A 25,137-nucleotide genomic window follows, 5' to 3' on the forward strand; every position below is an offset into this window, starting at 1 on the left:
CACTCTCCATGGGGCCACCAGCCTGACCTCATAGTACGTTTAATTGGGTGCTGGGTCAGTGAAGCCTGATTCCCCTTCACAAGTCACTGCACACCACGTCCCTAAGTCCCTGCCTGGAGGTACCTAATGGATGGACAGTGTTGTATAGGAGAGCCACATTTGCTCTGAAGCCAGTATGTTCAGCATTCCACTATTTGCATGGAGCTGTGAGCAAAGGGCACATTTACACTCCAGGATTCTCCTTTTAATTTCATCAGTACAACCTCTTGGAAGGTGTAGTGGAGAAGATAACCAGCCAAATAAACATGGCAAAGCATATCCACTCAAACTGTGGACTCAGGGATGCATTTTTAAAACACCCTGATGCAGATTTTAGCTACCCTCAAACACTCATTTTAGCAGAGGAAATTAGCTTGTTTTTCACAAAAACAGAACCTGTAAAAAGTGCAACTTGGGAAACTTTCCATGACTTTAAAACAATGAATCCTGAGTTGTGTGTTGCTACTATAATTCACAACAAATCTTTTAACTGGCTCACAGTGAGGGGGCAGCTTGAGGGGATGATTCTCTTCTTTCTTCCAGCCGCTTAAGCCAGGATTAAACGCCACACAGGTCAGTGCAGCTACCTGGATACACGAGTGTGAGAGGAGAAGTCAGACCTTAAATGACAGAAACTCTTTTTTTTTTTGGTAGCCTTTGTGAGGATCAGGTTCTCAGCTCCTCCACACAAGCGTATATCCAGCAGAACACCAGCAGTTCCAACGGTTACACTTGTTGTTTTTTTTTTAACCTGGGATCAGACTCTGACCCAATCTGCACAGCAGGATTTGTTCCATCAAGAGTATGACAAGAGTGCAATTTACCTCAGGCACAGGTTTATTTCACAGCGCACACACACACACACACACACCCTATGCTCCTCAAGCTTCCTTCTAGATTTGTCAGCATTAATCTCCTCTCAGGAGTGACTTTTAAGCAGGGGGAATAAATAAATGAAACGAAAGGGATCTCTGATTATCATACATGAGTTGGCCTCCTTCACTCCCCTCCCTTCCATCCCACCCTCCCCTTTCATAGACATCCCATGGAACAATGAGCGAGACCGGAAGGGAGCAAACTTCCACCCTCCCCTTTCATGCATAAAGAAATCATGCTCCATTTCAAGAGTGCCCGTTGCCTAGTTTTATTTCGGCTCCACTCATTGTTCAGGCTGGGGGTGGGGGGGGGAGTCGGCTGTTGTTTGCAATTCAAATGACTGGACCTCAGGAAAAACCAATAAACTTAAGTCACTAGAGAATCTGAACAAGCAGGGCCACTCTTACAAATAGGAAGCCTCCTCCCATTTGGTGGGAGCTGTAGAGGAGCCACTAGACAAGAGAATAACTAAGCACTCATGGGGCTGAGAGCTTTTCACTCAATGAAGTCCAAACCAAACAAATGCCCCCTTTAGGAGATGCCTTTATGCAAACGCTTTGAGCGCACAGAGAAAGGGGGTTGGTATCTCCAGCTCTCCAAGCCTGCCAAATCAGGCCTGTTTTCCTCTCGCCCTTCCTGTCCATCACTCAGACTCAGATGCATGCTGGCCTTGATTGGAAAGAGCCACCTTTATCCGGTGTGCATTTTAGAACTCCTCAGATGCTGCCTGACTGAAGGGATTCTCGAGTTAACTCGCTGTATTTCCCACTGCATGTCACAAGTGTATAACAGCTGGGTTTGTGGAGAGCAACAGTGGCTGGCTTGTAGCAGCTCACTGCTTAATTTTCAGTCCAGGTTTTAGGTGTTCTTTATGAAGAGGATGCATCGGATGAAGTGAGCTGTAGCTCACGAAAGCTTATGCTCAAATAAATTGGTTAGTCTCTAAGGTGCCACAAGTACTCCTTTTCTTTTTGCGAATACAGACTAACACGGCTGTTACTCTGAAACCTGTCTTTATGAAGAGGATTTCAGGATTTCTATAACTCATTCCAGCTTGATCCCTGTCTGTCCTGTGGTGCCAAGCCTGCTACTCCTCTGCCACCATGGAGAGCTTTACCTGCAGCAGAACAGGTGAGGTTCCACTGTGCAAGGAACAGGGGTAGGATTCCTGGGACTGGCTCAGGGGAGCTCCTGAGCCGAGCTCCAGGTGGTGTGCTTCACATTACTAGGGACTGGGGCAGGGTGGGGAGGAGGAAAAGTGGAACCACAGCTCTAGGAACCCACCATCCAGGTTCAGAAACTGTAGGGAAATTGCTGCGCCACTGTAAGATCGCTCTTGTAGGTGCTCTATGTTCACAAGAGAAGCTCTCCCGCCGACATAGCGCTGTCCTCACTGGCTTCTGTCGGTGTAACTTATGTGGTTTTTTCACACCCCAGAGCAACATAAGTTCTACTGACAAAAGTGCTAGTGTAGAGAAGCCCTTAGAAAAAGTGCAGAGGAATATTAAATGCTGGGATTTTCAAAGGAACAAATGGAATTAGGCATCTGGCTCCCATTAAATTGGGTGCCTAATCCCCATAAGCTCCAGTAAAAATCCCAGTTTTCATAACTGCAAATCGTCAGCAGCACCATGTGGTATGTTTCTATGGTTGGTTTTCTCCTTCTTCACTTTGGCAGTGACATCCCCCACCCCGCCCTTACTTTTGATTCTGTCTCTAATTCCGGATTCCAAAGAACTTCTGGGCTGGAGTTGTAGGGTTTTCTTTTTATGCCACAGTCATGAGTGGGAAATAGAACCTGAGACCTTCTGCACCAAAACCGCAGAGTCCTATCACTTGAACTATGGGAGAACAACATAAATGATGAGAAAGTAGCAGGCTTGGTTATATAATCAGCCACTGTGGAGATCATGAATATTATTAGGCACTATGAAAAAAGCACACAAAGCTGTGTTTTACACATCTCTCGAGGACAAGTTTCTTCTGAGCCTTGCAGGCCCATAGCAGTTCAAGTCCTAGCAGGGTGCTATTTTGGAAAGCACTGCGGGGTCATCCCTGTTACATTATATCTCCGGGGCATCCAACATCCACATTCATGTCAAGAAAGGTTGCATTGCAAAAGTGACTTTACAGCTAGACATTTCAAACATCACTCTAAACATGGTGGCAATGGACTCATTTCTCAATAACCCATCCTAATCATGGGCCACTGCTTTGCTCCTGCATCACTGCTTCTGTAGGAAAGGTGGCTTTCGCATCCTATGGAACTCCTCTCTCACCATCCACCATGGACTTGTTCTTTAAAGCAGTCCCACTGTTTTCATACCCTGTGTTTCTTGCAGCCCATGTGACTCTCTCTCTCTCTAAGGAGGGAATAAATCAAACATTTTGGGGGGACCCTTTTAAGTATCGGTTCAAAGGCAAACAGGGAGGGAAAGGAAGGATGTTAAAAGGAAATCTGAGCAGCTATTTGGTTTCACATTAATTGTATTTATTTTGTATACATGAAACCCAGGGCTCTCCAGGTTCAAGCTTTGAAGCTCTGATTTATCATTTGGATTATATGTAAATTCTATCCAGGGCATTAGCATTCATTTTTGTAAGCAGGGAAGGATTCATTTTCTGCTACCTGCATTGCAACTCATATAAGATCATAATTGTTACCTAGACACTTGTTCATAACTCTCTCCCACCTCCTGGAAGAATCCTGTAAGAACCTGACAGGCCTCAGCTGAAAATTCAGATCTGGATTCTAACCACTCTCTTCCCTGCCCTCCATCCTAGATCCTCTGGCAGTCAGATGTAGTCCCCTTCAGTCTGCTTTTCCAGGATACAAAGCACCCTGCAGCTTCCATTGGCTTCAACGCCTTGTCACCTGTGACAATCATGGCAATCAGGCTCTGTGCACATTAGAGAAATTTGCCCCACTGTAAGTACACTGGTGCAACAACCCCCTTAACACGGATGTGCTGCCCCAGGGTGAAGTGGGGCTGATACCAGTGCAGTGTAAACCAATATGTTATTGGCTCAAACAGCACCAAGGTAAGCCTCGGTGCAGCGCGTCTACGTTAGAAGTTTGTGCCAATGCAGCTACATCGATGTCATGATGCTGTTGCAAATTTCTTCAATGCAGACAGGAACTAGGTGCCAGGTTCTGACACTCAGGGAATGTTAACGCTGCAATAAAAGACCCAGGGCATGGTTGCAACCGGCTTGGGTCAGTTAACTTGAGCTCATGGGTCTCAGGCTATGGAGCTAAAAATTTCAGTGTAGACGTTTGGGCTCGGGCTAGAGCTATGGGTTGGGGGGTGTCTCGGAGCCCAGGCTCCAGCCTGAGCCCAAACATCTACCTGGCAATTTTTAGCTCTACAGCCAAGCCCTGTGAGCCTGTGTCAACTGATCTGTGCTCTGAGACACGTTGACAATGGTTTTTTATTGCAGCATAGACGTTCCCTCCACCTCATGCTGAGCAATACCGCACTCCCTGCCGTAGTACCATTCACTGCAGCAGAGGAAACAGGTACTACTCAATGTATATGGCAGAACATATCTCTTGACTATGTGCCTGCGTATAGATTATGGGTAGAATTTTTAAAGGAGTTAGGTGCCCAACTGCAACTGAGGGGCAATATGATTTGGGTGCCTAATTCCCTTTGGCCATTTGAAAATCCCTGCTGTCGACACCTAACTTTTCCTAAAGGTGCTATACAGCAGAAGGGCCGTTTAACTTACACCGACGTCCGTAAGTAGCGTTTAACACCAACCTATCCATGTGTTACATTAACCAGCCACCATTCCAGCTACTTTGCTCTGACCATTGGGCCCACTTTGCCTGTTCACGGCTCTTATTATTTTGGGGAAGGGGAGTGGGAAGTTCAGACTCAACCATTTATATCTTGGTGGCAGAAAAAAAAAAAAGCAAGCCAACCATAAAGCACAGCTTTAGCCAGAAGAAGGTTTTTATTGCCACCATGAGTAATTCAAAACCTTTGTGGTGGTTTCAAGTCAAACATTCCGGTGGTTGAGTCATGCTGTTGGCTGGATTTAAAGACAGGCTGGAGAGTTTTATGACCATTAATAAACGTAACTTACATGCTAACATAATAAAAGTAAGCACATCCCACAAGCTGGTCACCTGTGGAGGTCAGAGAGGAATTGATTACCTACCCTCACTCCTCCCACCATGTATATCACTGCTCAACTGATTAGGTGCACTATGGAATAAAGGGGATTTTTTAAAACCTTCCTCTGATGCATCAAGCATTGGCTGGGGCAATAGGTAGGACTGTGGACTCTATGGGCCGGTTCAGATATGCAAATCCTATAGGCCAGATTCAGACCTGATATAAGAGGCCAAAACTCCACTGGACCAGAAATTCCTTTATCTAAGGTGCTTTACACCACAACATGATGTTTAAAAGAGCCTTAAACTACACAATAAGCAACATAAGAGGGACTTTGCAGGAACAGATTAGGATTCTGTGAGGTAGAGGCCCTGGGGTAGGCCAGTAAGGGAGCATGACTTGGCTAGAGGGCTGACTGACCTGAGTCATCCCATTTACCCTTTTTAAAATAATGGCACAACATTAGCTTTCTTCCAGTCCTCTAGAACTTCACTAGCTTTCCAAGACATATTTTTTTAAAAATAAATCACCATTAGTAAGCCAGAAAGCTCCTTGGCCAACTCTTTTAAAACTCTTGGATGCATGTTATCTGGACTCGCTGATTTAAAGATGTCTAACTTTAATAGCTGCTTCATCCTTGGTTGCTATTGGATTGGAAAGTATTTCATCATCATCATCTGAGATGAGTACATTATCTGGCTTTTTTCCACATACAGACCAGAAATATTTATTGAATATTGCTGCCTTTTCTGCACTTTTATTGACAATTCTAGCATTTTCACCTAGTAATGGACCAATACTATTATTACGATTCCTTTTCTTCCTGATATACTCAAAATATTATTTTATTTTATTTAACTCTGATGGCCATAGACGTCTCCTTGAATCCTTTAGCTTCCTTTATCAATTTTCTAATGTATATTAATTGCTATTAACTTCCCCCTTTTTCCATTTGTTATATGTATATTTTTATTGCTGTTTTCACTTCTCCACTAAGCCAGGCCTGGTTTATTAATCTGTGCATCTTCCTTTCTCAATTATGGAAGTTTGGATATTGAGTAAAATGTTCTTAAACAGTTCCCAGTTATCATTCACAATTTTCCATTTAAATTCCTTCTTTCAGCCAATTTTGCTCATAATTATTTTCTGACCTCAACTATGGCAATGAGTTAGACCCTGAGCATGTGGGCGGGACCCAGCAACCAGACACCTAGGAAAGAATTCTCTGTGGTAAATTAGAGCCTTCCCCATCTAGTGTCCCATCATCAGCTGGTGGAGAGATTTGTTAATAGTACTCATGGATGCGCCAGAGGCCATTGTAGGTGACCTCATCACAGCAACTCCTCCAAAAACTTACCAAGCTCAGTTGTGAAACAAGTTAGTTTTTTTGCCTCCACTAACTCCCCTTAGAAGGCTGTTCCAGAACAACAACAGCAACAGAGACAGAACACAAATCTTTTTGTTCCTAAAGCACAGGCCTCTAAAGGAGAACCTTCATTCACCTCTAAGGTTAACGAAGGCCACTTAACACATTTGCAAACAGCATTGCCCTGGCTACATTGTAAGCTAACAGTCAAGCCCACAGTAAGAAATCCTTCTTCTCATGAGATTTTTCCACTTCCATTCTGCAGATCCAAAAGTGGAGAAAGCATCTAGATCTGAGGTACTTAGTCGAATGAAGCCTTCAGACTTCAGAGCTACTCCATTATTTCTAGATATTACCTATGACTCCACAAAAATTCCCTACAAAATCAGTTATCAAACTGTGTTTGCTGCCTGGAAACTGAAGCAACAGAAACATATCCACTCTTGCCAATGACAGGACACACCACCATGTAAACTTAATTATTATGTATCACAAATAATGACAAACCATGGTTATTGCAATCAATGACCATCAGTTCAAGACACATGCAAATGTAATGGCTGATGAATTATATTTTATGTTGCAAATTCCAAGAACTGGAATGCTGTCTGATCATAGATTCCTTTTCCTTTCCCTAAAAACTCATTTTGCATGTCTCATTCATATGGCCAGATCCCCAGCTGGAGTAGATCAGTTTAGCTCAACTGAGTGGAGTTATGCTGGTTTACACCAGCTGAAGGCTTTAAAACAAAATTAAAGGATAAAAATTCACCATCTTATCTAAGAAGGAAACTTTTAGTGCAGAAAAAGAAAAGGAGTACTTGTGGCACGTTAGAGACTAACCAATTTATTTGAGCATAAGCTTTCATGAGCTACAGCTCACTTCATCGGATACAGACTAACACGGCTGTTACTCTGAAACCTGTCATTAATGCAGAAAAGCAATTCAAGGAAAGCCAGACATTAAAAAACAACAACAACAAAAAAACCTAAGGGAAGGGAGTAAAGCATTTTGTGTTTGTGTGCACACAGTCATTAAAAAAAAAAAGTTCTACACATTTTTAACTACAAAAGATTTCACTGGGCAACATGGGCGAGCAAGAGCTTTAAAGGGGAAAAGCAGCTCACAGACTCTTCTGCATGCGGCTCCAGTAGCTGGGTTGTTAAGACATTCAAAGCTGTTGATGTGCAGTGTCAGGCCGCTGTCCCCAAATCTTTCACCCTGGGCCTGTCAGACTTGAAAGAAAACTAAGGGGCTGACAGTGCTGCAGCAAAGGGATTTTCATTCTCCATTCCCCTCCCCGCCCATGCTTTTAAAGTTGGAATACAGTTGAGAGGCTGTTCCTTCCAATCCCTGCAAAAAATAAGATGTAAAACGCACCCGCGAATAGCAGCCTTGCCCCCCCAAATCCCAGGTGGGAAGCACCCAGGGTATATTTGATTAAAGACAGGGATGACAGATAACTGCTCCTCATTGGTTATGGGCATTACATTTTCATATGCTTTTCGCATTCATACTTCCTTTGCATGGGGTGGAGGCCCAGTGAGTTACACAGGAAGCTGCAGAGGAAAGCAGTTTTGGAGCCCTGCCTTTTGTTTTTAGGCTCTGTTGGTCAGACTCCAGCTTTGGGCTGCCCTGGCTGGAAGGGCAGAGATTGTATTTGCTGTATTAGGTTGGAACAAGCTCCTGCAGAGTACCTTGGGGTTTGGAGCGGGGGATTAGGAGCTAGGACATTTGAGTTCCGTTCCTGTCTCTGCCAATGACTCACCATAGGACCTTTAGGAAGTCTCTTTGCTTCAGTTCAGACACCTGCAAAATGGGGTGGTAATCCTTGTCTCTCTGCAGTGCTATGGAGCTGCACGGATTAATGCTTTGAGATCCTTACATGAGAAGCATCAGATGTTGTTATCACAATTTCAGGATAACTGCTCCTGCCTCCACCCGCTCCGTTGCCCACTCCAGCAATATCCAGTCAGGCCTCAGATCCCTAGCCATCCCCTGTCTCTGGACAGGGACCCTTGTCCTACTCCCTTCCGACCGGGGGCTTTAAGGCTGCACAGCTCCCTGCCTTACACTGTGACACTCCCAGCAAGCCAGTCTGCCTGATGGCCAGCACTTGTGCTTTTTATTCTCTCTGAAGGCTATGACTAGTGCATTACCAGCTGTTACAAGTTACCACACAGCTCCCTCTAAGCAAGCACATTTGTTCTTAAGGTGAAAGCATTATAGAGAAAACATATTTAAAAACCAAAGAAAAGTTGCTAGAAGCATGCTGAAAGCTTACCAGAGGTCATCCATCAGTATTATGGGGCCCTAGGAGACCAAAATCTTTCCAACTCTTCCACAAGGGTTGGAGATCCCTTGGACAGCAGGTCCTGTCCATTTGCTGGATCAGAAAGAAGGCCCATGCGTCCGTTTAAATGCACCCTTTTTATGCCAAAAGCCCTTTATTTGTCTGCTGGTCTCTGGAAAACCCAGTCTGAACCAGTCTATGCAAGCCACTGCATGGGGTGTGTGACGGGTTGGATCACAGAAACCCCCTTGGAAACTGCCACCTGATGTGCTGAGATTACCTCTGAGCCCGTTTTCCCTGCCAGCTTGGGACTTCAGTGCCCTGCCTCGTTGTGCCAGACACACTAGCCTGCTACAAACATAGACCCAGGTCTGAACCACATGCCCCACAAGCTGCAGGCTTATCTGAAAACAGCTTAAGAAGTGTTCCTGTCTCCAACACTCAGGTACCCAACTCTTAATGGGGTCCAAACCCCAAATAAACCCATTTTACCCTGTATAAAGCTTATACAGGGTAAACTCATAAATTGTCCACCCTCTAGAACACTGAGAGAGAGGTATGCACAGCTGTTTGCCCCCCACCCCCACCCCAGGTATTAATACATACTCTGGGTTAATTAATAAGTAAAAAGTGATTTTATTAAATAAAAAAGTAGGATTTAAGTGGTTCCAAGTAATAACAGACCAAATGAATTACCAAGGAAAATAAAGTATAACACACAAGTCTAAGCCTAATACAGTAAGAAAGTGACTACAGATGAAATCTCACCCTCAGAGATGTTCCAATAAGCTTCTTTTACAGACTAGCCTTCTTCTAGGCTGGCTCCAGCAATCACTCACACCCCTGTGGTTACTGTCCTTTATTCCAATTTCTTTCAGGTATCCTTTGGGGGTAGAGAGGCTCTCTCTTGAGCCAGCTGAAGACAAAATGAAGGGGTCTCCCAAGGCTTTATATAGTTTCTACTTGTCGGTCTAAACCCCTCCCTCCCCTGTGTAGAATCCTCTCTACAAGACGGAGTTTTGGAGTCACATGGGCAAGTCACATGTCCATGCATGACTTAGTTCATCTACAGGAACGTTCCCAGGAAAGCTCAGATGTGGACTGGCGTCTATCAAGGTCCGTTGTTCTCCAAGTACTTCCATTTACTTAAATAACCCCCTCACACTATCTTGGTCAATTTTGCCTTAGGTGCTTTCTACAGCAAAGACTTTAAATACAAGCATAGAGCCAATGCTCACAAATTCAGATATAAAAGTGAAACATGCATATGAACAGGATGAATACATTCTGTAGAACATAACATTTTCAAAGATATGTTACATGGCATATGTAGCATAAAACATATTCCAGTTATGTCATATTTACACTCATAAGCATATTTCTATAAAGCATTATGGGGTGCAATGTCACAGGGTGGTATCCCTCGGAAGGCATTTACAACCTAAATGATTCACGTTAATCAATCTCCACTGTTTTTGGTACATAGAGGAGTTTTGGTAACCCTCCCTCCTGGATTTGCGTACAATCCCTGGCCCATGGTGACACAAAAACATGATACAATATGGCCCCCAAAGACATTGCATGGGATTGCAATATCTGTCACAGCTGTAAGTGCAAAGAATCATATTAAGGCATTCCAGGAGGGCAGATCTCCTTAATCCCATGATTAAATGTCTGACAAGATGAAAGCCCTTTTGAACTATATTCTCCACTTACACAGTTGTCTCTCTAACCCAGTCCCCTATGCAGCAACTTCTGACTGTGGAATGGCGGCGGTGGAGGGAGGGGACTACAACCATATAGTGTTATGTTGAAGGAGCGCAGCCCTGACAACCTGTTCTCAATATAACAAGACAACAGACAGGGACCAGCTTCTACTGGGTCTTTCAGTTTCTTTGGGTCTGGTGAGTAACCTCTGTTCTGTCTCAGAAACATAAGATTGAAGAGTGGATTGATCAGACTTCTGACATGCAGAAATATACTGGCCTCTCACTTGTTGCCCATAGAAGATGCTAATCTGCTCCATGTTTTTGACAATCCCACGATTACTACAAAACGCCTGACAAGAAAGACCAGCCAAGGCACAGAGCTCCATTTACCATTTCTCTGCACCTTGTGTAACTGTTTACACCCATGCAAAGGGGATTTGCAGTATTGAATCCAAATGGTATTATTTTACCCACTTTGCACAGGTGTAGAAGACTAGATAACATGCAGAAAAATGGTGAACCAGGACCATGGTTTGTAATAAGGTATTTGCTAGTATACTATTCAGCCACTAGTAAATGTCTCTGTGGGCTGTATAGTTCCAAATAAGGAATAGTCAATGGTAAACAAAAGAGACAAAGCTGGAACTTGAGCTGTGTGGATGTCTGCTTACTTATGCATAGTTTGTAGCTGTTTCTTTAGTTAATACCCCCTGTTTAAGACGGATCACAATTCCATATATCATGATATAGTCTCGGCAATTTCCTAGCATGTAGCATCTAAAATGGGTACAAGAACAGTGATCACATACCAACATACTAATCCCAAATTCTTCTCCAACTGCTGAATTTCAGCTCAATCTGCTCTCCCAGTGCCTCCTCCAAAAGAGAGTCCCTGTCTCTGCTCAGTTACCATTTTTGGACCTCCGATGTATCCCAGGAACCTTTGCAACAAATATTTCCCAAAAGCTCTTCCTTTAAATTGTTAATGTTGCTAATACAAGTGGATTTGCAGCACAGGCTTGTAATCTAATAGTTCCTGTTGCAGACATCTACAACTGTTTTTGTTTTTAAATGATTGTGACACCTTAAATAAAGAAAACAAAAAAGAAATTGGGATATTTTTGGAGGAGAAAATGACAGAGAAGGGAGCTGACAAAGCTCTGAGATACCAGGATTGTTGTTCCAGTGAAGAAATGATGCTGCTTTATACAACATCATCTTGTTGAACCCAATGTTTCCTTTTGAAATAAATAGTTGCATTGAATTAAACTAGAACTGAGTTTGTCCTATACCACAAAGCATCCTGGTGTTTAATTTAGTTACACCAAGAGCAAATAGAATGACAACATTTGCATTGTGAAACTTCTCAGGAGTCAAGCTTTTGGGGTCTATCTAAAACTGGTCCATCCTTTGAAGCTACTTAAGGCTGGGAGCACCAGTACTTCTATTACACATTGACCCTGCTCCCTTGTCTCTTTTACGCTAAACAACAGTGGGAGTTACTTGGTTCCAGGCACTTTTAAAAAATCTGGCCAGTCCATGCAGATGCTTAAATGGGAACTTAGCCCTTCTGAAAAACCTGGTGTTAGAGCTGATTAAAAATTATCTAGTGGAATCATTGGAAAATGCTGATTTGTCAAAATCTAAGCATGCTGCAGGACCATGTCAATATTGAAGACATTTCAATTTTAAAAAGTTGAAATCAATCATTTCAATAAGGTGGAAACACTTCATTTCAACCTTGTCAGAATGAAGCATTTTAACATTTATTTTCAATCTTTTTATTTTCTATCACTTTATAATATGAAAATAAAATATAAAAGAATGAAAAAATAAGAAAAATAGAAAAGTAAAATCAAAATTGAAATGTAATGTTTAGATTCATCCAAAATGTTTGGGTTTTTTTTAAAGAAATTTCAAAATTGTTTTTTTTAATCCGAATCAGAAGGGAAAAAATAATTTAAAATGCCAGAGTTTCCCATGGATGAGATATTTCAAGTTTTGACTAGTGTCAAACTGGTTTGAGGTGTCTAAACTTGGGCAAAATCAGGACCCATGATGTCACTGTCAGGTCAGCATTTCAATAGAAAGCAGAAACATAACAGCATATGAAGTTCATGAGAAACTTGCAGTTCATCATGTCCCAAAGAGGAAATTAATACATCCCTTTCCCTTTGATATGCTGCAGGGGTCATTAATTAGCATAACATTATTCCATAGGGAGCATTGTTGGCCTACAGGGGTATACTAGAAAAAAGTAACCCCATGCCCAATACAGAAAAGAAGATGTGCGCACTCAATAGCAGATGTCTTCAGCAATGGAATTTAGCTGATAGACTTTGGAGAGGGGAGATGGTCACTCCAATCTGGCTGACCTCCCGTTTTGAGAGGGACTGGTGGGGTAACTTTCTTGAAGTGGTAGATTTCAGGCACAGCATAGTTGCAACATTTGGGGTTGGTTGCTAGGAGTATGATCAACTAACTTAATTGGTTTGAAGAAGCCTGCATGCATGGCATATCAAAATGTGTGTGCGTGGATGGGTATGAGAGATAGAGACTAAGTTTGAGTGTGTATGTGATATTGTGTGTGCACATCTGTGATTACCTGTTAGGTGTATGTGAGAGAGAGATTTCTGGACTCATACTTAGTTGTGTGGCATATGCCCTTGCACCAGAGATCTGGGTCTTCATGGCTGTGTTGTAGGTGATGCACAATGTGGACCAGGTTTTCATTAAGAGTTCAGCATACTTGGTGTGCATTGGGTGCAGCGCTCTTCTGAAAATTCGGCTTCAACAGTGAGAACAGGTTCCTCAGGATTTTCCCCTCACTTTCTCTCCGTTTCATTTTTCCTTTTCCAGCGGACAAAAGGTGAAGGGAAATAAAAAGAGAGATAAAGGGAGTTAAAACCTAAAAACTAACATTTTGGGGGTTTTCAGAAACTGAAACAAAAATCTGAATTTGAAACAAAATAATGAAACTTTCATTTTGGAATTCTTTCATCAAAAATCTGAAATTTTTCCCAGGAGAAATGTTCCATTTTTCAAACAGCTCTAGTACAAGGCCCATGAACAATGTCAGGGAAGCCAGAGCTAACTATCACTGTCAGCATGGGGACAGCATCTTGCTTATACCCAGAGGAGACAATTGCTATAAAACATGCAACCAGAGGAGGCAAGTGGAATATAGGGTAAAGGGATAAAGAGCCTTTTGCCTCTAGAACGGTCCCAATAGAGTAGTGACACTAAATCATTACCATCTAAGGGCTGTTTGGTGTGTTGTGTGAAACCAGCTGGTGACGTCAGTCCAGGTCCTAGAGGACATGTGTCCACATCATAAAAACCATTGCATCAATCGGCATCCAAGTGGCCGTCTCAACAGAAAGGCCAAGGATGAATGGGGCAAGGAGATTGTTCTAATTCATGCAGCCAGGTTCAAGATGGAAAGCTTTTTGGAGTGAGCATTGCCGGGACACTTACACAGAGACTGCTGCTCTTGTTCTACTTGTTCTGTGATTAAGCAGAGGATTTCATTGTGCAGGGCTGTCAATCCAGGACTTTTCACCGGCACTAAATCAGTGTGTGTATTTGGGGAGGAGGGGGATGGAGGGGGATGTAGTACAGAAAATATTATCAAGTGGAAATGAGCAAAAGCGAAACCAGCTAAGTCAATTTGAAAACTCAGTTCACGTTTCAGGGGTTAGAAATACTCCCAGAATCAGGTTAAGCGAAGCCCTGCTGAGCCAGTTATTGATTTCTTAATGAGCCTAAAAAGAAAAGCACTGAAGGGAAAAAGAGAACAAATTCCAAACAGAAATGGTCATGCAGTTTCCTTGGGTAAGCAAAGGAGAAGTCAGAAAACCTCTGGGAGGCTGAGGGCTGCGTTAGCAGGGAGAACCGAGCAGAAACATGGTTGTGTAAGGCAGGGTAAGCAGTTAGTAAATGGCAAACTCTTTTTGGAGGAGGAAGGTTTTCTTAAAAAAACAAACTGGGGAACCTGCTCCTTTCTCCAGAAATCCCTGAAATGTTGTCTCAAAGGGCTTGGAGAGGACACACCGTGCCTCCAGCCTGCTATGTCACAGCACATGTTATATTTCTATTTCATTATTTGCATTGCAGGAACACCTAGGGACCCCAGCTGAGATCAGAGCCCCATTTGTATTAGGTGTACATACACATAACCCAAGGCTATTTTTTTAAAGGAATCCATGGGTAGGTGCCCAAATCCTATTGAATATCAGTGGGACTTGGGTGCCTAAGTCCCTTTGGCTCTGTTGAAATAGAGAAAAGCTAAATAGATGAGGCAAAGAAAAGAAGTGTTGTTATCAACATTTTAGAAGACTTTAACCCAGCTCTCCTGTGTGCCCGTGCAGTGACACAACCACAAGACCAGCCTACTTTCATGCAGCTTGGTTTCAAAGTAGACAAAATGGTTGTCATCAACGCCCTCTTTCTTTTCTAATCTGAAAACATGCAGCCTTTCTCCCTTTGCTCCTATTTACATTAGATCTGCAGAAAAGGCATGTTGGTGCAATGTTAGCAGTATAGGAAGCCCCTTCTACCGTACATCAAGTTTATATCCACCAAAAAAACCCCAACACGCCCGCCCCCCTCTCCCCAAAAAAGAAACTTTGGCTGGTACAAGTTTATACCGGTTCTCTGAGGAAAATAAGCTATCTCAGCAAAATCACTTGTATGCCGGTATAACTGTGTCTACACTAGGACTTTTGCTTTGCATTGAATGCGATGCTCTGCATTGAAATGTCAGCAGAAAATCACACCCACTACCAACATTACTACTGTACAGGCAAAAGTTACTAACGTAGATCTGGCCTGAGTTCTGTAAAGCATTCTAAACACAGGCTGTATGCCTTTTAGTGTTCGTCTTAATTATTTGTATTACGGTAGCACCTAGAGGCCACAACTAGTGCGAAACTCTCCGTGTCCCAAAGAGCTAACAATCTACATGATATGAAACGAATAACAGTGTATGTGATACTTCAGTAGCACCTTTCACTAGGGAATCTCAAAGCATATGGCAGACATTATATAATTCGTGCTCACATCCACCCTAGGGGGTAGATACTATTATCCCCTTTTTACAGCTGGGCAAGCTGAGGAACAGAGGTTAAGGGCTTGTCTGTATTAGAAAAAGTTGTACCATTTTAATTATTTAACTATTATAGTTAAAACCGTACAATTCACCCTAATGTGGACACAGTTAAATCAGTATAAAGGTACCTTATACCAGTATATTTATTCCCAGGTGGGAAGGGAAATAAGTTATACTGGTATAAGGCACCCTTTTACCAGTTTAGCTGCATCCAGACAAGGGGGGTTGTACTGATAGAACGATTCCAGAAAAAAATAATCACACCCCTAACAAAAATCGTTGTACCAGTAAAGCGTTTAAGTTTAGACCAGGTTGAAGTGACATGCCAAAAGCTGCACAATGAGGCCTTATCTACACTACAAACTTCTGCAAGAAGGGGTGTGAAAAGTTGTGATTCTGACTGATGCAGCTGTGCTGGCCAAAGGCCCTGTTGCAGACACAATTATACCAGCAAAACTGTGCTTTTACTGGTGTACTAGCAAATGTGTAGTTTTGCTAGGATGCGCTGGGTCCATACTAGGAGTGCTTTCCAGCATTGTACAGCTATACCAGCAAAGAAGAATCCCTAGTGTAGACGTGGTGGCCTCAGTTGGTGATAGCACGTGAAAAGGATGTTGGAGGACTGACTGGCAGTCACTGATTCTTATTACCAGATGCTAAGTAAAATTGTATTGTATTGCAGCATAAAGCCACATATTCAATAGAAGGCAGGCAAACACAATGAAATTCCCAGACAAATTCTTTGAGCTGGCATTAAGGCCTGAAATAGAAATCAATAACTTAAGGGAGAGAAAAAATACAGCTAGGACATTGTGGGTACGATTCATTACTATGTCACTCCAGTTTCATGCCAGCGTAACCCCACTGAAATCAGCGCAGTTGCATGAGGGTAAAACTGGAGTAATGTAGAGGTGAACCAGATCCTGTAGTTTTCTGAAGAGAAAATTGTCAGATTCTCAGCTGGTGTAAATCAGCAATGCTCCACTGAAGTCACTGGAGCAATTTACATCAGCTGATCATCTGGCTCCAAAACATCTGCAGCATTTACAAAAGGAATCCAATGCATCCGATGAAGTGAGCTGTAGCTCACGAAAGCTTATGCTCAGATAAATTGGTTAGTCTCTAAGTTGCCACAAGTACTCCGTTTCTTTTTGCGAATACAGACTAACACGGCTGTTACTCTGAAAAGGAATCGTGGTTCTTTTATGATCACAACACAGCAGACAGAGATTCCCCGGGCCAGATCCTCAGCTGGTGTAAATCATAATGCCATTGACTTCACAGAACTATGCTGATTCACACCAGCTGAGCACGTGGCCTTCCATTCTTAAGGTTTGATCTGAAAAATCCATTGAGTAAAATGCATGGAACTCAACAAACTACCTTCAGGATGAAGGGCTGAATGGTGCCTTCACAGCCTAGATCAGAGTCTGATACCTAGACCACTCAGTCCTTTCCCACCCGCTGAACCAAAAATCCCCATTGCAACACTAATCATGTCTCTGTTTCTCTCTCTGTTTGGCAAATTATTCTGCCAGACGTCTCCCTTCTACCAAATCCCACCGTTCCTTCTCAGTTTATGGACCCCAATGGTATGTCTACACTGCAGAAAGAGATGGGTTCTTAATTTGGCATTAGCTAACTTGGGTTAAAATAGCAAAGAAGTTATGTCAACCCATCTTTAATTCAAATTAGCAAATCGAGTTCAAGCCTCTAGGGTAACCTGAGTTAAAGCCAAGTTGCTGTGTCTTCGCTGGTATTTTAACCTGAGCTAGGTCATACATGTTAGTCAAAGCAAAGTAAGCCTTTTATTTGCAGTGTAGACATACCCAGAGATTTCCTTCTCCCTCATCCCGAGCTCTGTGGAAACCAGCACTGCTCAGGTATTGTATGATTATTTAATTTCTATTAGAGTACCATCCAGAGGTCCTGTTCAGGGTGAGCCCTCATTGTGTTACGTGCTGTACAAAAAACAGAGGTGCACATGGGTCTGCTCTGAAAAGCTTAAAGTATTATTCATTTATTATATATCAACCATAAATCTACTTGACACTACAGAGGCCAATAAAACACAAGGGACCAATAATGAGGAGTGTTCACCAATGCTGCCAATTCTGATTTTTCAGAGCTTTTTTCTCAAAGCCCCAGTTCCTGGAATCATGTGAGCACAGGAGAATTTTAGCTTCCATTTTAAGAAAATGTAAGGTTTTTTAGAGCTGGTTGAATTTTCCACTGAATTTTTCCACAAAACATGTTTGTTTCTTGTCAAAATTTTTGTTGTCAAAAAGCTTTCTAAAGGACAAGAGTAAATACATGTGGTGGCTTGGTATGGCATAGACTAAGAAGAATTTGATTTTTTATCTGTAAATGTCGATAAATGTCAATTTCATGGTACATGTTGGTTTCTTGTCAAAATGTTTGTTGTCAAAAAGCTTTCTAAACATAAAACCAAACCAAAGTACTTTTTTTTTTTTGCGGGGGTGGGTGGGTGGGAGTAATACAGCCAATTTTTTTCATTTCAAAATTATTGTAAAATTCCCACCTATTCTCATTTTTTACTCCCTCTCTTTTCCATTGGACCCTGAAATCTCACAGATTCATAGATATTAAGGTCAGAAGGGACCATTATGATCAGCTAGTCTGATGTCCTGCACAACACAGGCCACAGAATCTCACCCACCCACTCCTGCAGAAAACCACAAAGCCAATAAAAAGAACCCAAAATTTATTATTTTTTAAAAAATTATGATTTTTTTTTTAAAGACAAATGCCATGATTTCACTGGTGGCCTGATTCATGATTTTTGAAAGCTTGGAGCCGACAGTACTAATGCACTATGTGATCAGTCAAAACATGGCTGGTGATAGCAACAAACGCTGTGGGAAGAGAGGACAAGAGTAAATACATGTGGTGGCTTGGTATGGCATAGACTAAGAAGAATTTGATTTTTTATCAGTAAATGTCGATAAATGTCAATTTCATGGTACACACACAAACCGACAAAAATATTTCCATTGATAACCATTAACATTTACAGACAGGTAAAGAAAGAAAAATGCTGCTTGTGAACATAGAGTTTGATTTAGAGATATTAACTTGGTATATTTTGACATGTGACATTGACTATTTGTGTTTGAACGGTCATCAACCTCCAACTTTTTGAATCTCAACATCTGCCCTCATTAAATAATTGTCTGACAACCCCTTCTTCACTTCTCACAACTATGAACATTTAAAATGATAAAAATTGAAAAAAAAAAAAAGCTAAAAAATAAATACTGATGTTATCAGTCAAACTTATACATATAAAAATCAAATTCTGCCGAGCCTCGTTATGAATGCACCTCGAGATGTGCCTTGTTCTCCAAGTAACCCTGTTCTAATTTGGAGCTGTCAGAGCAATGCCAGGCTACTCAGTAGCAAATGGGGCTCCATGCCAGGGAAAGTGTTGAATGTTCTTTCCCTTCCTGAGCTGGGCCAAGGTCCAGCAGGGAAAGCCCTAAGAACAGCCATGCTCAGGAGAAAACTTTACTCTTTTGGTTTGTTGCTATTTAAAATAATAAAGTAAACCACAGAAATGGGGTAAGTGTGAACCAGATACTCACTGCAGAGTTAGCCCAGCTCTTACTCAGGTGTGTCTCTAACTTCCCGCCCATCTACACACAAAACCCTCTGACCCGAGTTTAGTGGTGCATTCAACCCAGGTCAGCTGGGCTTTTCTGTGGCTGTAGGCTAAAATCAGAGTGAGGTTTACTCTTGAGCTGGCAATTCACCATCTTTGCAGTGAGGACTCAGGTTAAATCACTTGAATGCTGATGGGCCTCCAATATCTTCCCACAATTCCCCGAATCCCCCGTGTACCCAGAAGAACAAACAAGTTTTCCCACAATTAACTGGGAAAGAATCATACAGCAGCTCAGCACAACCAACCAGGTCTGGAGAAGTGCTAGTGACATACATGGGGGCAGTGTGGTAATAGTAAGGACATGGTAACTCAGGTAGGGCTTTGCAATGTGGCTGCTCGCACCCAGGCGAGCCCAAGCCTGGGGTTGATACTGTGGAAGTATAACATTGTATAAGTATAACGTTGTATAAGGGGACATGCTGGATACATTGTATATGAGAGGGCATGCCAAAACATGTTACAAAGTATCTGAGGGAGCACACGTAGGGACAGTTAGCTTTTGAATGGAGAAGCAATTAAGATAGAGCCAGCACGTCTAAGAAGCAGGCATCAGAATGGAAGGTGTGAAGGGCAATTAGTTAAGTTAACTGGAAGCTGTTAAAGGAGATTGTTAAGGGTGGCAGGTAATTGAAGATACGTGACTGGTCTCAGGGATCTCGAAGGGTGGTGACTAAAAATCTTTTTCTTCTTTTGTCTGTAACTTCTCTGTAACTTGTTCTCCAAAAAACTGTATAAATTAAGAGACACAAGCCCCACTCGGGGGGCTCACTTCTAAATGTATTAGCAGAGCAGCTTTGCTAAAACAGAGTGGTCTGATAAATTGTGAGTCTGAGTCAAACTTTGACAATACTCAGATGCTGATCATGCAAGTGAATTCTGCAGTGAAGACATATTGAGAGCAGGTGTGTGTGTGTCTCTAATCTACAGTACAGAACTATATTGGTATAACTATGTAGCTCAGGGGTGTGAAAAATCGCCCCCCCAAGTGACATAATTATACCAACCTAACCCCCAGTGTAGACAGCACTATGTCAATGGGAGAGCTTCTCCCACCAACATAGCTACCGCCTCTTGGGGAGGTGAATTAACTACGCTGAAGGGAGTGAGCTCTCTCTCATCGATGTGGAGCGTCTTCATTCAAGCGCTGCATCGGTGCTGATGCAGTGTTTGAAGTGCAGACCTGCCCTGAGTGTGTTAATAACAGAGTGGGACTATCACCTGCTAACATAGCCTAACCAAAGCCAGCAAGTGGTTGGAACAAACTGCAGACACAAAGAAAGTCTGCCTTTCAAGGTCAGTTTTGCAGGCCCAGTAGAATTCAACCAGCACCTACATTGGCAATAATTCTCCAAAACTGATCCAGCTCTGTGGGATCCTCCTGAACATCACTCTGCGCTAATACGAATCCAAGGGCCATTTACTTGTCAGCCAGCCTTTCGTGAGTTGCAAAGGCACTCCTTCAAGTAGTAGCAGGGTGAGCCCTATACGTTTGGACAAATTAAAAAAACAAAACAAAACCCACCATTCAGAGAGAGATTGCTGCGGGAAGGAGATGGGATCATATTTGCACAGCACATTTGCACAGCACATTTGCACTTTCAACCCTTACATTTCTGCCATTTCTGCCATTTATAAATGCTAAAAAAAACAATTAGCACAGAGGGGGAAGCATGAGAGAAAGCGGAGTGAAATCTTTAAAGACAGACATTGGTGCCCCTTCTCCCACACTCCAAAACAGTGGTAGTGAGTAGCAGCATTTTTTCCTACATCTCCAGAGAAATAAGAACGTAAAGGAGAGAAAAGAAGAGTCTTTCATCCCAGTAGGGATTCTGATCTGTGCTGGGACATCAGCTCAGCCAGTATGATGCGGGCCTGCAACTTCTCAGGCATTTAGAAAAGAAAGCATTAAAATGGGGAGGGGAGTGGGATAAGGGACAGCCACTTAAGGTTTAAAATGCAAATTCCTTAATTTTCTTTTAGGTGGATGGGTCAAGGTTTGTCTGTTCCTTCCTCTCCCCTCCCCTCCCAGTTTTGTTTGGGAAGGGACTGTAGATGAGACAAGGTCTTTGTGTGGGCCATTCAGCTGAGTGAAAGGGCTGAGGACTCCCAGTGGAGGGAACAAACTTTTGGGGGTCAGTGCGGTCAGCGTAGAATAAATGTGGTGTATTGTTTGTATTAAGGACATGATCTCAGCGGGGTGTCCCTGAGCCACTGCACACACCATGAAGAACTATTTATTCAACACTGAAATACCTAAGGACTCCGCTCACAGGGAGAATATAAACTGCCGCTAAAATGAGCCCATCGATCGCTATTGGGAATAATCGCTGGGAGGCACAAAATACTCATTTTTTGTTAATATCCTATCTAAGTAAATGCTTGTGCATAACCAAGAACCAGCCAACACACAGTTTCCAAAGAATAATCATAATTAAATGCAGCAGAAAAGAGAAGCTGCTTTTTTTTTTTTTTTTTTGCTGTTCTCCAAAGAGGGACAGTTCAGGTCATTAAAGGCCTAAGATAGAAACAGTTTCTCTTAACAGTGTTTGAAAACAGGCTTTTGTTTCCATGGAAGTCGCACAGGCCTTTCTTGGTTTGCCTCCGCTACACAAGTCACACAAGGCCCCAGGGCAGGGGAGGGAGGAGAAAAAAAGGGGGAGGACATGGGTGAGAATGGAATGCAGCTTTGGCATCTGAAGGCTGGAGACGGGCAAACATGAAATCAAACTGGAAAAGCAACACAAAGGGAGGTGCGAGGGAATGACGGATAAATCTCTAGCAATGTCCCCACGGCTACGTACACCAATAGGGTCCCCCCAAAGGAGGCAGGTGGGGGTGGGGAAGGAATAATTCCCAAAGTTGCAAAAGACAAGATGTTCAAAAAGGGACTTTTCAGCAGAACTTGGCTGCAAAATGATCTCTCTCTCTCCCCCCTGCTCACTCATGCATCCAGAGAACCATGGATTCCTTTAGAACGTAGCACTTTTTATACAGTTCCTGTGTTCTGCAGATAGGCGCTGCAACTCGACTGTTCGTAGCTTCATCTAAGGAAGCCACTTGCCCTGGGATAATTTAGTCCCACACCTTCCCAAGCAGCAGGCTGGCAAACAGGTAGCTTTGGCACTGTTTGAATTGCAACGCAAAACGGGCACTTGATCTACCCACCGAGGTAGCCTTATTCCAGCCAGCTCCGTCCTGGTGCATGGGGCATGGAGAGGGATAATCTGACCCAGTCACCCAGTGCCATCCAAAAGCAAAGGGGTGAGCAATTAAGGTAGCCAAAGGAATTGCCTCAAAAGGAACCCCGCTGGGGTTGAATGGTGAATTGTGTTGTCAGCCTCCATCATGAAGCATGAAGGGACAACATGCAGGGAAATAAAGAGAGGAAGGAAATGGGAGAGAAGTGAGAAGAAGGTAGGAAGTTTCCTATCCTTGGGGTGAAATTTCTGCCAGTCCCCGCTAAATCAGGCAGGTGACATGTGGCGTTGACATGTTCCGGAGATAGATCACTCCAAGAACACAGCTGTGCACACTGGGAACACAGGTATTTCGGCAAATAGGGAGTGCTCCGGAGCCCACGGAAGTCTGATCTTTTCACTGTTGTGCCCTCAGACACAGTGGGCCTCATTTTCCTCTCACTTGCATTGTTCCTCTGTCGATTTCAGTGGAATTACTCCTGTTTTCCTCCCTAGTGTAAATGAGAGGAGATGGTCTGTGTGTTTAATTACCCCAGGAGTATCACAGAAAGAAAGATACTAACAATAGCTATATTCATCTTCCCTGACAGCCTCATTATCTGAGAAGGGCTAACTAGTGAGCAACTCAAACAAAGAACTCTCAGTTCTTAAGGAGAAGTTCTGGAATAAATGTAGGCCAATGTCTATCAGTGCTATTGAATATAGCAGCCTTTGGGCTCAGCCTTGGGCCCAGGTTCAGACTGCCTTGCTGGGGGAGGCAGTGTGTCTTAGAACAACCTTGGAGCTGCTCTAAGTTAGACATGGTTCAATTTTGGCCCCTGGCCAGCCCAGGATTGAGGAACTGGATTTACACTCAGCACAATGACTGAGCCCAGTGAGCACTGAAGTCCTTTCCAGCCACCAGGCGGAGAAAAAGACATGCATCCAGCAAATCACTGAAAACAAAGATACTGGGATGGACTGGAGCTGTTTGCATGCTTGCAGCATCCCATAAGAGGGTACACGATATGCTCTCCAGTGCAGCCCACCAGCTGTGGGGGTCAGTGGCCAAGAATGGAGGCCCCCATCCCTGCTTCCTCTCTCCCCCTTTTGGGGTGTCTTGAAGCCCAGATGACACTGGAAGGGAGGAGTCCCTGGGCTTTGGGGAGCACAGGAACAGTGATGGTGCCTGCTTGCTGTGCATGAAGAGACTTCTGGTGCCATATACTACCCTTGTGCAGCTGCAGAGAAACTAGGCAAAATCTGATCCTTAATGCAGAGCCTTGCATCTTACACATACTACTGTAATAACAAGAGCTGTTTACAAAACGTTCAGTGCAATAGTTTTCCTTTGAAAAATGCAGTTTGGTCAAACTATATGTGGCGAATTCATTGAACTGATGGGAAGGAAAATAAAAAAACGCGGTAGCAGGAGAATTACAGCACACCAAATATTTCTCTGTAATTGCTAATTCAATGCCTGATGTGTAGCACATGTAGACCAGCTCACATTCATCTTCTGATTTATTAATTCAGAGGAGGCAAATAATTGAGCGATTCATTGGGTTTCAGTTACTTGAGAACCACATAGGTGCAAACCAGGCTGAAGCTGTGCTGGCTATGATAAATAACCTAGGTTTGGATGTATGTAACTGCCACAGACAATCATAGGATAATACTAGTAATGTGGCTGGTCGTTACAATGGTCTGCAGGCCCGTCTGCTATGGAAAAAATACACTAATACAGGACATGCTCTGCACTGCACATTCCCTAAATTTAGTTGGAGTCAACAGTGTTAATTAACAGTTGCTCAGGTGCAGTCAATTTGGGGTGGTGTATGTGTGTGTGTGTGGGGGGGGGGGGGGTATGCAGTCACCGTACTCTTTCTGCTCTGCATTGACATATTAACGGAAAACTATTTTCCGCAATGGAAATACTGACACTAGCCAGAAATCGTTGACTCTCCAAAGTCTGTCAGATATGTGATGGTGTAGCTGTGTGGATTCTAACCTGGCATTGTTTCAAAACTATAGCATTTTCTGACAAGCCTTGGAGGATCTGTCAAAAGGTACTAGTCAGGCTTCTGAGAGTCATTTAAAAATGCAGCTTCTCTTCAGAAGCAAATGGAGCACTTGGAGACAGTTTTCACGACGCATATTTGGATCACTGTGCTTCAGTGGTTCAAACGGACCAGAATTCAGCTACAGAAAATGGAAAAAATCAATTTACTGCAATACCTGGAAACATTTGTTGCCATCTTGCGTGGCCAGTTTGAGGATTTTTTAATACAGGGCAAAGAAACTGTGCAGGTCTGCTTCGATACTACCAACATGAGTTGTGTTCTCCTCACAAAATAAAATGATCTGAGGATGAGTCTGATGCAGCAGATCCAGTACATGAAGGAAGCCACCAAGTTTGCACTGAAACGTTTTTTGTCATCGAAATGAACTTTGACGACTTAATTGCCGATTTTCATTTGCTTACAGCTAAGAAGAAAACAATTTCATTAAAAATCCTCAAACTGGCCATGCAAGATGGCAACAAATGTTTCCAGGTATTGCAGTAAATTGATTTTTTCCATTTTCTGTAGCTGAATTCTGGTCCGTTTGAACCGCCACTCCTTCAATTCTTGTTTTTCTGCCACGGAGTTCATCGTGACCTCACACAGAAAGTCCTCTTTAGTTCCTTCACTTTGACCCTGCACTGCTGTGTGTCCTGGTCATGGCCCCTTTCTGTCATGGTTTGTGAAATCTGTCC

General features: G+C 43.0%; 1 long non-coding RNA gene across 1 annotated transcript in view; it reads right to left on the reverse strand.

The window, feature by feature from the left end:
- Positions 1–25,137, reverse strand: part of LOC122462941 — a 131,687-nt gene that overhangs the window by 33,641 nt on the left and 72,909 nt on the right. The gene's annotated exons all lie outside the window — the stretch shown is intronic.

This window comes from Chelonia mydas, chromosome 14 (assembly GCF_015237465.2).
Source record: "Chelonia mydas isolate rCheMyd1 chromosome 14, rCheMyd1.pri.v2, whole genome shotgun sequence".
Classification (NCBI taxonomy): Eukaryota; Metazoa; Chordata; order Testudines; family Cheloniidae; genus Chelonia; species Chelonia mydas.